This window comes from Elephantulus edwardii, unplaced genomic scaffold (assembly GCF_000299155.1).
Source record: "Elephantulus edwardii isolate Elephantulus edwardi_28Jun2011 unplaced genomic scaffold, EleEdw1.0 scaffold00068, whole genome shotgun sequence".
NCBI classification, from domain to species: Eukaryota; Metazoa; Chordata; class Mammalia; order Macroscelidea; family Macroscelididae; genus Elephantulus; species Elephantulus edwardii.
The window spans coordinates 6,412,294-6,424,584 of record NW_006399818.1 but is presented as its reverse complement, the minus strand read 5'-3'; positions in this window follow the sequence as shown (position 1 = coordinate 6,424,584).

Sequence of the window (12,291 nt, the reverse complement as noted above, 5' to 3'; positions counted from 1 at the left end):
CAAAGTAATAAAACTCTTTTACTGAAACACAAAAATAAAATAAATGTTTGCTTACAATTTGATTAAAGAAAATTTACTTACATTTCTTTAAGCTATTTTAATTTTTTAAATGTCTCTGTGGAGTATTTGTATGATACCATAATGTATATTTATGTAGAATCAAATTATATAGAACAGTACCAATATCATTATAGAAGAGATTAACATTTTAATGTATATTGTTCTAATCGATCATATTGTGGATCATTTTGAAGTTCATTATAGCGATATTGATAAATTGTGGGATTGTCTTAATGTTCTTTTTTATTAACCAATATTATTTGAAACCTAACTGAGATTATCGGTAACATTCATCAGTGGGTGACTTTTGAAGAAGGATAATTAAATTTTCTCTGAAACTGACAAATGTATATGGTTTTAGTTCAGTGTTAAAGATTTTAATACAATATTAAATTACTTGAACTGAAGAGTTCCCTGTACATATTTTGCCTTTTCACTGTTGATATGTATGTAGGATACTGAGAGTCAAATAACACTAAAATATGGTACCGAAAGGGAATTGTATAGGAGCAAAGGAAATAGTAGCTTCACTGCAAAGAGAAACATGTGTAAATATGCTTGGGCTTCCAGTTATAAATTTTGTAATTTTTGTCATTATTTATATCCTATATTAAAAGGGGGGGAAAGCACACAAAATAAAACAGAAGTTTCACAGCCACTGGTGCTTGGCATCCTTGTGTGAGCACCTCCCCACCTCCTGTCAGGAGCAGAACCAATCTTAAAAAAGGACTTTTTAGTTGGCAAAATTGTTGAGAACATTTGCATGTTTCCAAATTCCTACCAGTCTGAGGCAGATACATGAGCCTTGGAGGCTTGAATTTCAACCCCATTTGCTTAAATATTAAAGTGGGACTTAAGGACCAATAGCTAAGCCAGCTTCCTCTCCCACGTCGTTCCCTACGCAGGAAAGCACCATATGTCAGAGCAGAGCTGAGCTCCGTAGGCTTCACAGTGGCTTTGATCTTTGAAAATAATCACCAGGACGTTCTTCCTTGGTACTTCTGGGTGTATTCGAACCACCAGTCTTTCTATTAATAGCTAAGAACATAGGCTTTTGTCTGACCCAGGGCTACAGGTCTGGAAGGAAGAGTCATCAAATAGACATTTCTAAAACAGGAAAGACTGCCAGCCTAGATCACTTTCATATTACTACAATGTATCATTGGCTACACATAAATTCTTTTATTGTCCCTAGAACACATGTGCCAGCTGCAGGTAGAGAAAGAGGCCACATTAGAAGCATGCTGAATGGGCAGCAATTAGTATTCCATGTTCTGTGACCCTCAGGATCTCTGAAGGTGGATCCAACTCTTCATCTCAGAAATCCACACTAGAGCTGTCCCTCCAGCTTGGCATGCAGAGGCCTCATGCTTTGAAGTGCAAAGTACTGAAATAAGCCCAAGAAGGGATGAGATTGAGTAAGGCAGGAGGGCACTTTATGACAGGAGGGTTTTTATATTGTATGCCTCCACTGCACTACTTTGGACCTTTTCATCTTTGTTGACATTAACTTACTGCCATCACATTGATTACTATCCATGTTGTTGTTGTTACAGACCGGGCAGTCAGAACCAACTCATAGCTGACCCTCCAGCTCGATTTTCAGACTCAATAAATCTCACAGAGATTGCCTGTCTTCTCCCTCAGAGAAGCGGCTGGATTTGAACCATGGTCCTTTGGTTTGTCAGTGCACCTCCTTACCACTAAGCCACTTAGAGTGCTCCGGTTCCAACTCACAGAAACCCTCAAGAGCTGAGGAGACTGCCCCGTAGGATTTCTGGGACTCTGATTTTCACGAAAGCACACACAAAGCCTCTGGAGGGCTCAGACCACTGACCCTTAGTTCGTCACAGACATTTTAAGCGCTTTGCCACCCAGCCTCCCTTGTTAATACCAAAGGTCGGCCTCTCTTCATTGACATTTCTGTGGCTCAAATGCTAATTTGTACAAGTTATTCTCAGCACGAAGCAGATGGCACACTCCAATTTCAGTCATTTAAGAGACTATTTACAGGTTGATGAAAAAGTTTGAGAAACACTGATGATAGCTGGGGGGTTGGGGAAGAGAAGAGGAGACTATTTACAGGCAAGGAGGTCTGGTAGTATGACCATTAAGCACCTGACTGGAAACCTAAAGGTTGACAGTTTGAATCCACTCAGCAGCTCCTCAGGAGAAAAACCTGGCAGTGTGCTCCTGTGAAGACTGATTACAGCTGAGAAGAGTCTGCAGGGCAGCAGGGCAGGGGTGTTCTGTCTTAAGGGGCTGTGAGCCAGAACTGGCTCCGTGATAGCCAGCACAACCAAGGGACAGTATAGAAGGAAAGTAGAGGGCACAGCAGTACCCCTGGTGACAGCTACTGGCAAACCTCTCCATCCTGAAGGGGATAAATAGACAAAGCTGTATGGGAAAGGCCACCTCATAAGCTGAGGGACGTGGTCAGCTCGGTGACCCTCAGATACCATAGAATATATTCTGACTCATTGTAACGCCTTACGGACCAGAATAGAGCAGTGACCAATAGGGTTCTCCCTGGCTGACTTTCTTAGTAGATTACCAGGTACCTTTCTTCCAAGGCACCTCTTTGCAGTTAACGGCCAAGTTCATTAACCCTTCACATCATCTGCGGATGCCGCTGGGGTGTAAAATAGAGTAGATCCCTGGCTTATGGAAGTCAGATTTATTAACAACTCCTTCCTGCCTTTTAATTTTGTGTAAATTTGTCCTTTACAAAGAATCCACGCACTCCCTCAAAAAATCTCAAGCTCACACGCTACCATCGCATCTGTACTGACCTTTCGCTGACCCTCTTCCGCTGGATTTCCAGGGCCATAAATTGCACAGAAGGAAATTGCCCATCTCCCCACAGGACTGCTGGTGGGTTTGAACCATCAAGGAAACACGGCCTTTGGGTTAGAAGTGCCGCTCCCTCCCTCACTCCCCACCACGTCTCACTGCAGTCAGACTCTACTCAGCACATTCCCCTTGACAGTCACCTTCATTTGCTCTTTGTGCAGCTCTATTAAATTATTTCAAAGACTTGAAGACTGTTCTTGGCAGTCACGTAAGATCCTGCTCTGAGGAGAGCTGTCCCTTGAGAGGGACATCATGCTTGGAAACGTGGAGGGTCAGCGAAACAGAAGACCCTTGACAAGATGGACTGACATTGTGACTGCAGCAATGGGCTTAAATGTGTCAGAGGTGATGAGGATGGCACAGGATAGGACAGGGTTCAGAGCTGTTGTTCAGAAGGTCACTGAGAGTGGTACTCAGTGGCACCTAACAATGACTGACTTACCTGCAAATTCATGGGGGGCAGGAGGATGGGGGTCTTTGAATGCTCCTGTTACTTAAAAAAGGACTTAAACTCAGTAACCCCATTTCTTTTTCTTTATGTCTTAAATTCTGTGATAAATTTGGGTGAATGAACACTTTGGAAATTATGACTGGTTCGTTCATAAATGAGCACCCGTGGCATAGTCGGTGGAAGCTGCGCTGCTATGAGTGTGAGTTTTTCTTAACTCGTTAATAAGTAGTTTTTGTTGTTAGGTACCATCTCATTGGCTCAGACCCGTAGGGACCCCATGAACAAATCAAAAGCTTGCCCTGTCCCATGCCATTGTCACAAGCTCCACCAGGCTCAAGCTCACTGTTGCAGTCACCGTGTCAAATTAATCTCATCCAGAGTCTTCCTCTCTTTTTTTCTGACCCTCTGTTGTTCCGAGCTTAATAAGTCCCAGGAGTGAATTTTCTCCAGAAGTACCAGGACATTTGGGTTGGAATGATGTTCATTTATATGATGTGGGAGACAGGCTCATAAAGAAGGCAGAGCCAGAATCTCACATAAAAATCAATAAAATTCACACTTGAGGCCCAAGTAACAATTGCTCTTAAGCTATTTCGGGAAAGAAATTCGCTCTTGGATACCGTAGCCTTCAGAGTGCAGCTATAGAATTGGAATATAAGGATTGTGTTCAGAAATCTATATAGAATAAGATGTTTTAAGATATATGACATTTTCTCTTTAAGCTTTAAAAAAAACAAACAACACAACAAGCCCTTAACTCACCGCCATTGAGTCAGAATCAACTCAAGCTCACCCTCCAGACAGGTTTCAGATTGTAAAATGCATGAGGGGAGATTGTCCACCTTCCTCCGTGGAGCAGCTGGTGGATTCCAGCCCTTGCCTTTGGGTTGGAAGCACGATTCCTCACCCACCAGGCCTCCAGCGCTCCTGTAGATGAGCTAGGGGCTGAGTGTGCTTCCTATAAAAACACAGCATACTGTTATAAACACATTTTTAAGAAAACAAAATTAGGTTACTCACCATTACAGGCCAACATAGAGCCTAGCTACAGTGAGGTCCCAGTAGCCCCACCCCACTCCATGCCTGTCTCCCCTAAACCCAGCTGGCACCACTCACATTGTTGCTGTCTGTGCCTCTAAGGAAACGAGCCCCAGCACCTGCGTGCCCCGGCGTCCAGCAGCAGAGCCCTGCTTCCCACAGAAGCCAGTTCCAACAGGCGCTGAGAGTAGACTGTGAATTTGCTTAGGCCTGTGGCCCACACACCGTCCTGCAAGCTGATCAGCTCTGTTAGTACCTCGGAGCCAGTCTGTAGTCTCCTGCTGGAATTAACCCTACAACATGAGTGCTGGCCCGGGGAATGCAGTTCCACTGCACTGTCTCCCGCCTTTGTCATCAGGTGCCATCAAGCCAATTCTAACTCACAGACAACCCCACATGACAGCAGAACTACCCTCATTGGGTTTTCTGGGCTGTAGTAATTACCAAGACAGGTCACCAGGTCTTTTATCCTGCAGCTCTGACCGAGGTGTTCAGAGCGCCAGCTTTTGGATTAGCAGTGCAGTGTTAAACATTGAACTCTGAAGGCTCCTTGGCTTCATCGCTCACTTACTATTGGGTTGGAATCGACTCCTGGCAGACCTGCCAGGGCTAAGTCACCAGGGACACTGCCCATCTTTCTCGCCGAGACGCTGCTGATGGATTCAAAGCACCTGTGAGGCTCGACTTTTGCGTTAGCAGCACAACTCCCTACAGACCAGTCCGCCAGAGCTTCCTTCTCCATCTCAAACCAGTCTGTTTATGAAGAATTCTCCTCTGCTCGGTGTGGTGTTTTATTTCTTGTGCAAAATGAACATTCCACATCCAATATAGTACCCTGTGTGTAACACACACAGAATCGCAGCTACACGTTGTGTTCAGAGCAGTGTTTTTTCTCGGAAACCCTAGAGACCTATTTCTGGGCTATTAACCCTCCAGAGTTCTGTTACTGACCGAATTTGGGCCTCCGTAATCTCATTTATTAGCCTCAGTGGGGATCTCCCGGGATGAAGGTGGCAGCCACGTTGGTTGTTAACTGGTTCAGGCATCAGAGGAGCATTGTATCAGGTAACAGACTTCTCAGCCCAGCAGAGCTGTGTGCATCGTACAAGTCCTGCCACCAAGGGAATCTCTTAAGTCTTGTTGCCACAGTTAAGGGCAAACCAAGGTAGAAGCATCTCGGCCAAACAGTATCATCAGCTCACAACCTGGTAATAAAAGCTGTTCACAGCAATCCAGATTCAGTGCTGCTGAGTGCCGTTGACCGTGACATTTGGTAAACCCTGTGAACAACAGACTTGGGCCTTGCACTGTCCTGCATCGTCCTCACACTCTCTGAGAGGCTAAGGGCACTGTTACAGTCACTTCAGCCTGTCTTGGGGGAAGGGGAGGGAATTCCTCTTTTTCGGACCCTCCAGCTTTCTGAGCATGATGTCTTTTTCTACTGCCTGGCCCTTCCTGAGAACATGCCCAGATTATGTGAGCTGGAGTCTCACCCTTGCCTCTAGTTGTACTTCTTCCAGTTCAGACTTTGTTCTTTAGACAGTCCGTGAATATCCAGTACTCTTCTCCAACTCCACAGTTTGAAGGCATCCTTTCTGCTTTGGTCTTCTGTATTGTCTGACTTACAGATGCACAGGAAGCAATTGAAACTGTTGTTGTTGTTGTTGTTGTGTATTGTTGAGACACTTGTGCCTCATAGTGACCCTGTGTACAACAGCTCTGAAGCCTGCTCTGTCCTGAGCTGGTCCCATTGACTCCGACACACCTACCCCCATTGCCCTTCTTACTATATCAATCCATCTCATTTAGAGTCTTCCTCTCCTGCTCTGTCCTTCCACTCTTCCGAGCATGATGTCCTTCTCCAAGGACTAGTCCCTCCTGGACACATGCCCAAAGTATGTGATATGGAGCTTCAAAATCCTAACCTCCAAGGAGAAAGTTGGTTTCTCCCTCTCCAAGACAGACCTATTTGTTTTCTTGACGGTCCGTGGTATGTTTGAGACTCTTTTTCCAGCAACTCAACTCAAAGGCCTTGATTCCTTTTTTGTCATTCTTAGTCATTGTCCAGCTATCTGAAGCGTAGCAAGCAATTTTGAAGACTGTGGCCTGGATCAAGCTCACATTAGTCTCTAGAATGACATCATTGCTTCTCAGTACTCTGTAGAGGTCCCTGACAGCAGGTTTTTCCCAATGAGATTCACCTTTTGTTTCCTGACTGCTGTATAGTCAATTTCACTGTCCTCTGCCATTGATCAGTCCTCCCCACAGTTGCTACCTGTGGAGTCTGCATGCACAAGCAGCAGTGAGACACGTGGCCAGGGGAGTCAGGAAGCCTCTAGGTCCAACAACCTCTACTGTTTCCTGATCGGTGAGGGGCTGCTTTCTTTCTGCTGCTCCAAAACGCATTCTCAGTCTCCTGAGAAGAAAATCATTAAATCCCAGTGTCAAGTGTTGCATCAGGAAGACTGGGAAAGAAGAAAGGCAGAAAAGAAGGTCTGGGCACATGTTACCAGCCCGTCTCTAGAGGTTTCAAGTTGAAGTTGAGGTTGCAAAGTCAAATGCTTGCATGCCAGCCAAGCAGGTGACATAAATGAGTGGGATGGGATTGGGATGACTCACCTAAGGCAGCTGTTCCAATTCATGGTCAAGTGGAAGATAAGGCCCTATGCTGATAGATTGATCTACTGAATCTGGCCTGTTTTATGGAAATCATTTGATTTTGAAATGTTGGCCAACAAATTTAGACTTTAAGCAACCATAGGCCAAACAACACTCATTCGTAGGCTCAGTGTGATCCACATAGCCGTTGTGACCTCTATGTATCATTGTGGTCAAGGAGCCCTGATGGCATACTGTGAAACGTCATGCTGCTAGCCAAAAGATCAGAGGTTCAAATCCACCAGTTGCTTCAAGGGAGAAAAATGTACAACCCCTTCCTGTAAAGATTTACCTGATAGAGCGTCACTAGTGGGGCGTCACTAGAGTGGGCATCCACAGCACCCCAAAGTGCCAGCTGCCTCACGTCTAAATGCTCAGTGACTTAACCAATGGAACTCTGTGACTAAGGTGGGTGTTGTGGAGAAGGCAGGGATGCAGAGGGCACAGACACTGGAACAATAATTATCTACCTTGTTAGTTCAGGAGAATATTAGAAATTGAATTCAGGAGCCAGTAGCAAAGCCCAGAAATAACTGCATCTTCCTCGAGGGAAGGGAGCCCTGGTGGTACAGTGGGTTAAATGTTGGAACACTAACCGAAAAGTTGGCAGTTCAAGCTCACCAATGACTCCGTGGGAGAAAGACGAGGCAGTGGATTTGGTTTGGTCCTCAAGGCCAAGGTTCAGTTGCTCCCTCCTGTCAGATGAACTTCAGAGATATATTTTTCCAAGCTTCTGGGGTCGGGCCATCATCCCTAGGGGCTCGCACTGCTAACCCGAAGGTTGGGTTTCCTGGTGTTGCAAATCCACCAGCAGCTCCTCCAGAGGAAGAAAAGCAATCTCCTCCCCCGGACTTACAGGCTGGGAAACGCAATGGAAAGTCGGGCCTGAGCCAGTTGCACCTCCACTGAAGTCAGTCAGTGGTGACCTGGGAGGTGTCAGCAGAGGTCATGATGTACAGTGCAGTGCAGTGTAGTACAGTACAGTACAGGTTATCAGGATCCCGGGCCCCTTCTAAAGGTCTCCTCTGCCATCCTCACCCTGTGGCTTCCAGCTCACACGTTTGTCTCATTCACAAACTGGCTGCTGGAGCATCAGCCAGCGCCTTCACATTCCCGGCAGGAAAAAGAAAAGAATGGGATAGACCACAAGGTTCTTGCTTCCCAACGGAATACGTAACCTTTTCAAGTCTTCCTTAAACGCTTTACATCATGACTTCCACTGCCAGTTTGCAAGCGCTCACTCAGTGCAGTGGAGTTGGAGCCGGCCCACAGCTGACCACCCTCCACTGCGTTTCTCGGGCTGTGAATCAGGTGGAAGGGGAGTGTCCTTAGTTGCTGGGGGTGGATTCAGACTCCCAGGAAGGCACAGCCTTGGGGTTGGCAACCGAACTCCATACGGACTGTGCCACTCCCCCACCCCACCCCGCCCTGCAGCTTGGAAAATGTACTTGCCATTGCTGCTTTTAGTAAAAGGTCAGTGATAAACACATGAAGAAATGTTCAAAATCAGTAGCTCTAAGAGAGATGCAAATAAAAACAACAATGAGATATCATCTCACCCCAGTAAGAATAGCAAAATTTAACAGAACAGCAAGCAACAAATTGCTGGCGAGGTTGTAGAGAAACTGGAACCCTTATTCACTGTTGGTGGAAGTGTAAAATGGTGCAGCCTCTATGGAAGGCTGTATGGCGCTTTCTCAAAAAGCTGCAAATAGAAATATCATTGGACCCAGCAATTCCACTACTTGGAATATATCCCAAAGAAACCATAACCATCACCCAAGCAGATAAATGCACACCCGTGGTTATTGCAGCTTTGTTCACAATAGCAAAGAGTTGGAAACAACCTAAGCACCCATCAACAAGCAAATGGATAGAGAAGCTGTGGTATATTCATTCACACGATGAAATACTATGCTGCATTGAAAAACAAGGAAATATTATACAAAATGAGTGACCCTGGAGGACATTATCCTGAGTGAAATATCTCAGTCACAAAGGACAAATATTGCATTGAGCCACTATTGTAAAATGGGACTGACATTGGGGTTGGGGGAGAGACTGAGAAAGATGGGATAAATTTTGTATATGGCATTGAAATAGATGAGGGAGAGAACTGTTTAAAAAGGTTATATGATTAGGTATTATTGTCATGACAGGAGTCCAGAACAAAGGCTTGGGGGGAGGGATTGTATAACAATGAAAGGATTTTTCCTTTTACTTTTCAAAGAGAAGAATGAACTGAAGGGGAGGTGTGGGCAGGGAGAAAAGTGCAACAATGAATGAATGGAAATTCAAAATATCTGTAAATTTTCATTAAAATTAATAATAATAAAAAATTTGTGTTCTGTGAAAGAAAAAAAGATGCACAACTAGATGGATTGAGACCGTGGCCTCAGCAACGGGCTCCATCATTGCAGTGATTGAGGACAGCCCAGAACCAGGCCTGTGTTCTCCTTGCAGAAGACTCCTTGCTAAGAGTCAGACTTGACTTAATAGTTGAACAACTGAACCAAGTTGATGGAGCATAATGCAGCCTCCAACAGCATAGGGGCCATTAGTGAGCGAAGGAGGAAGACTGGATGTTAGGCAAACCCCTAGCAGTGTCTGCCACGGTGTTCAGACAGCTCTGGGTAAAAGGCAAAAACGAGCACACACAGGTGAGACACTTGGCGAGAAAACAGTGACTGCTGGAGTAATTGATTATCTGACCAGAACTGCAGCAGAAAGTGGTCACCAAATAGAAAGATCCCCACACCAGGTTAATTAGCACACCAGAAGCTTGTCTGCTAAGCAAACCTCCTGAGGACACCATGGGCAGAGCAGGTGTAAAGGAACGTGATGTAGACAACATGGGCCCAGCCGGCTGGGGGGCAAGAGTGTCGTCGTTAGGTGCCATCAAGTCCACTGACGCCTAGCAACCCTGTGAACAATGGATGTGAACCTTGCGGTATCCCGCGCCATCCTCACAATCTCTGTCAGGCTCGAGTCCATTGTAGTCGTCACTACTCCAGTCCTTCTCACTGAGGGTCTTCTCTGTCTCCAACCCTCTACCTTTCCCAGCACAATGTGTCTCTCTAAAGACTGGCTCCTTCTGATAATAAGAGGCCTACCGCACTTGCTGCAGAAGGTCAAGGACTGCAGCCTTCAATATGGATTGAAGCTCAACATCAAAAAGACAAAGATTCCCACCAATTCGAAACAAAGATTCTGGGCCAATTGGCAGCATCATTATGGGTGGTGAAGAGACTGAGATTGTTGACAGTTTTAGTTTGATTGGCTCCACAATCAACACTCTTGGTACGAGCAGCCAGGAGGAAATTAAAAACAACAACAACCAAAAAAAACAACAACAACAAAAAAAAACAAAAAACCAACCCAAACCTAATTGCTTTGGGAAAGTCTGCTGTCAGGGACCTCTCCAGAGTACAGAAGAGCAACAATGTCAGTCTGGAGACTAAGGTGCACTTGACCAAGGCCACAGTCTTTGCAATCACTTGTGATACATCAGAGAGCTGGGCAATGGCTAGGGATGATAGAAAGAGAACTGATGCATTTGAGCTGTGGTGCTGGAGAAAAGTATTGAATATACCATGGACTGCTAGGAGAATAAACAGATTCTTCCTGGAAAAGGTGACACCAGGATGCTCCTTGGAGGCAAGGATTCTGAAGCTTCATCTGACATACTTTGGACATGTTGCAAGGAAGGACTGGTCCTTGGAGAGGGACATCATGCTAGGGAGGGTGGAGGGATAATGCAGGAGAGGAAGACCCTTGATGAGATCGATCGACTCAGTGACTAGGGTAATGGGGGTAGGTGTGTCAGAGACAGGTTGGCACAGGATTTTGGCAGGGTTTAGGGCTCTTGTATATAAGGTTGCTATGAGTTGCAAGCAACTCAATGGCACATAACAACAAAAACAATAAGTGAGAGTAAGTGTCATCATCCTTTGCCTCTAAGGAGCCCTTTGGTTTTACATTCTTCAAGACAGATTTGTTTATTCTTTTGGCAGCCCATAGGATATGCAGTGCTCTTCACCAACACCACAATTCAAAGGCACTGATTCCCATTAGATGTTGTGTTTCCTGTTGGACAAGTGAGAAAGCTGAGGCTGTGAGAGTTTACAACTTTTCAAATGGCGGGGGTGGGAAATGAAATCAAGACGGCAGAAGCAGCATTAGCCCCCAGCTTAGCACTAATGTGAATAGAGCCAAGGGATTCAGAGTAGAATCAGGGTTCTCCATGGAGTAGGCCACAGCAGGGCTGATTCCCTCTCAGTGCTTGAATTACCTGGCACTTGCTCCAGTACCGGGCACCAGCCAGAAGATAGCTGGCTGGGCTTTGGTCAAGAGCTAAAACACAGAGCAATCTCCAGCCTCTTCCTCTTGTGACTACTGTCATAATGGCCCCTGCTGTTCTGTCCAAACAATAGCGCCTTTAACCACACAGCCGTGCTAAACATCACCCTAGGCTTGAGTGGACCATCAAAAGCGAAGCTACTTGGGAGCAAAACCATGTGTGACGTCCTCTCTGGGAGCTTGGGGCCAAGCGTTCAGTACATGGGGTGAATGCATGGGACGGACAACGAACTCAATGCAGAACTGAAATAGTGTTCCCTGGGGTTTCCAGCCTAGGGGGTCTCAGTGAGAACGTGGGGAAAGACTACCCGAGCTCCGCTGCTTCCAAGCTCTGCAGCACTTTCCTTCATCAGTTTCCACATCCTTCAAATAGAGATAACAGTCCTGTGGAAACATTTGGTTAAATAAGGACCTTATTTCAACTAAATAAGCGTTTAATTGAATAAGCTTTTTTAAAAAAACAACCCACTGCCATCAAGTCAGAATGGATTCATAACTGACCCTCCAACTGGGTTTCAGCTGATGCTGCACTGGGTGTCCAAGATTATAAATGGCATGGGATTATAAACTGCCCACGTACCACTAGAGTTTCCTCTATTAAATGAAGCCCCTCCGCTTGCAAAAAAAATAATAGTAGTGTTTCTTCCTCCTTGCAGTTACCTGACAAGGATGACACACATAAACCTAAAGGTTCATTCACTATCCATTGAATGTGACAAAAGAATTTGAAAAACATACTGCCAGATGTGCAGGTTGGGTTTGGAAGAGGCCCTGGAACTAGGGTATTATAGCTAATGTCAGATGGATCTTGGCAGAAAGCAGGGAGTACCAGAGGAATGTCTATCGGTGCTTCATTGACTATGAAAAGACAT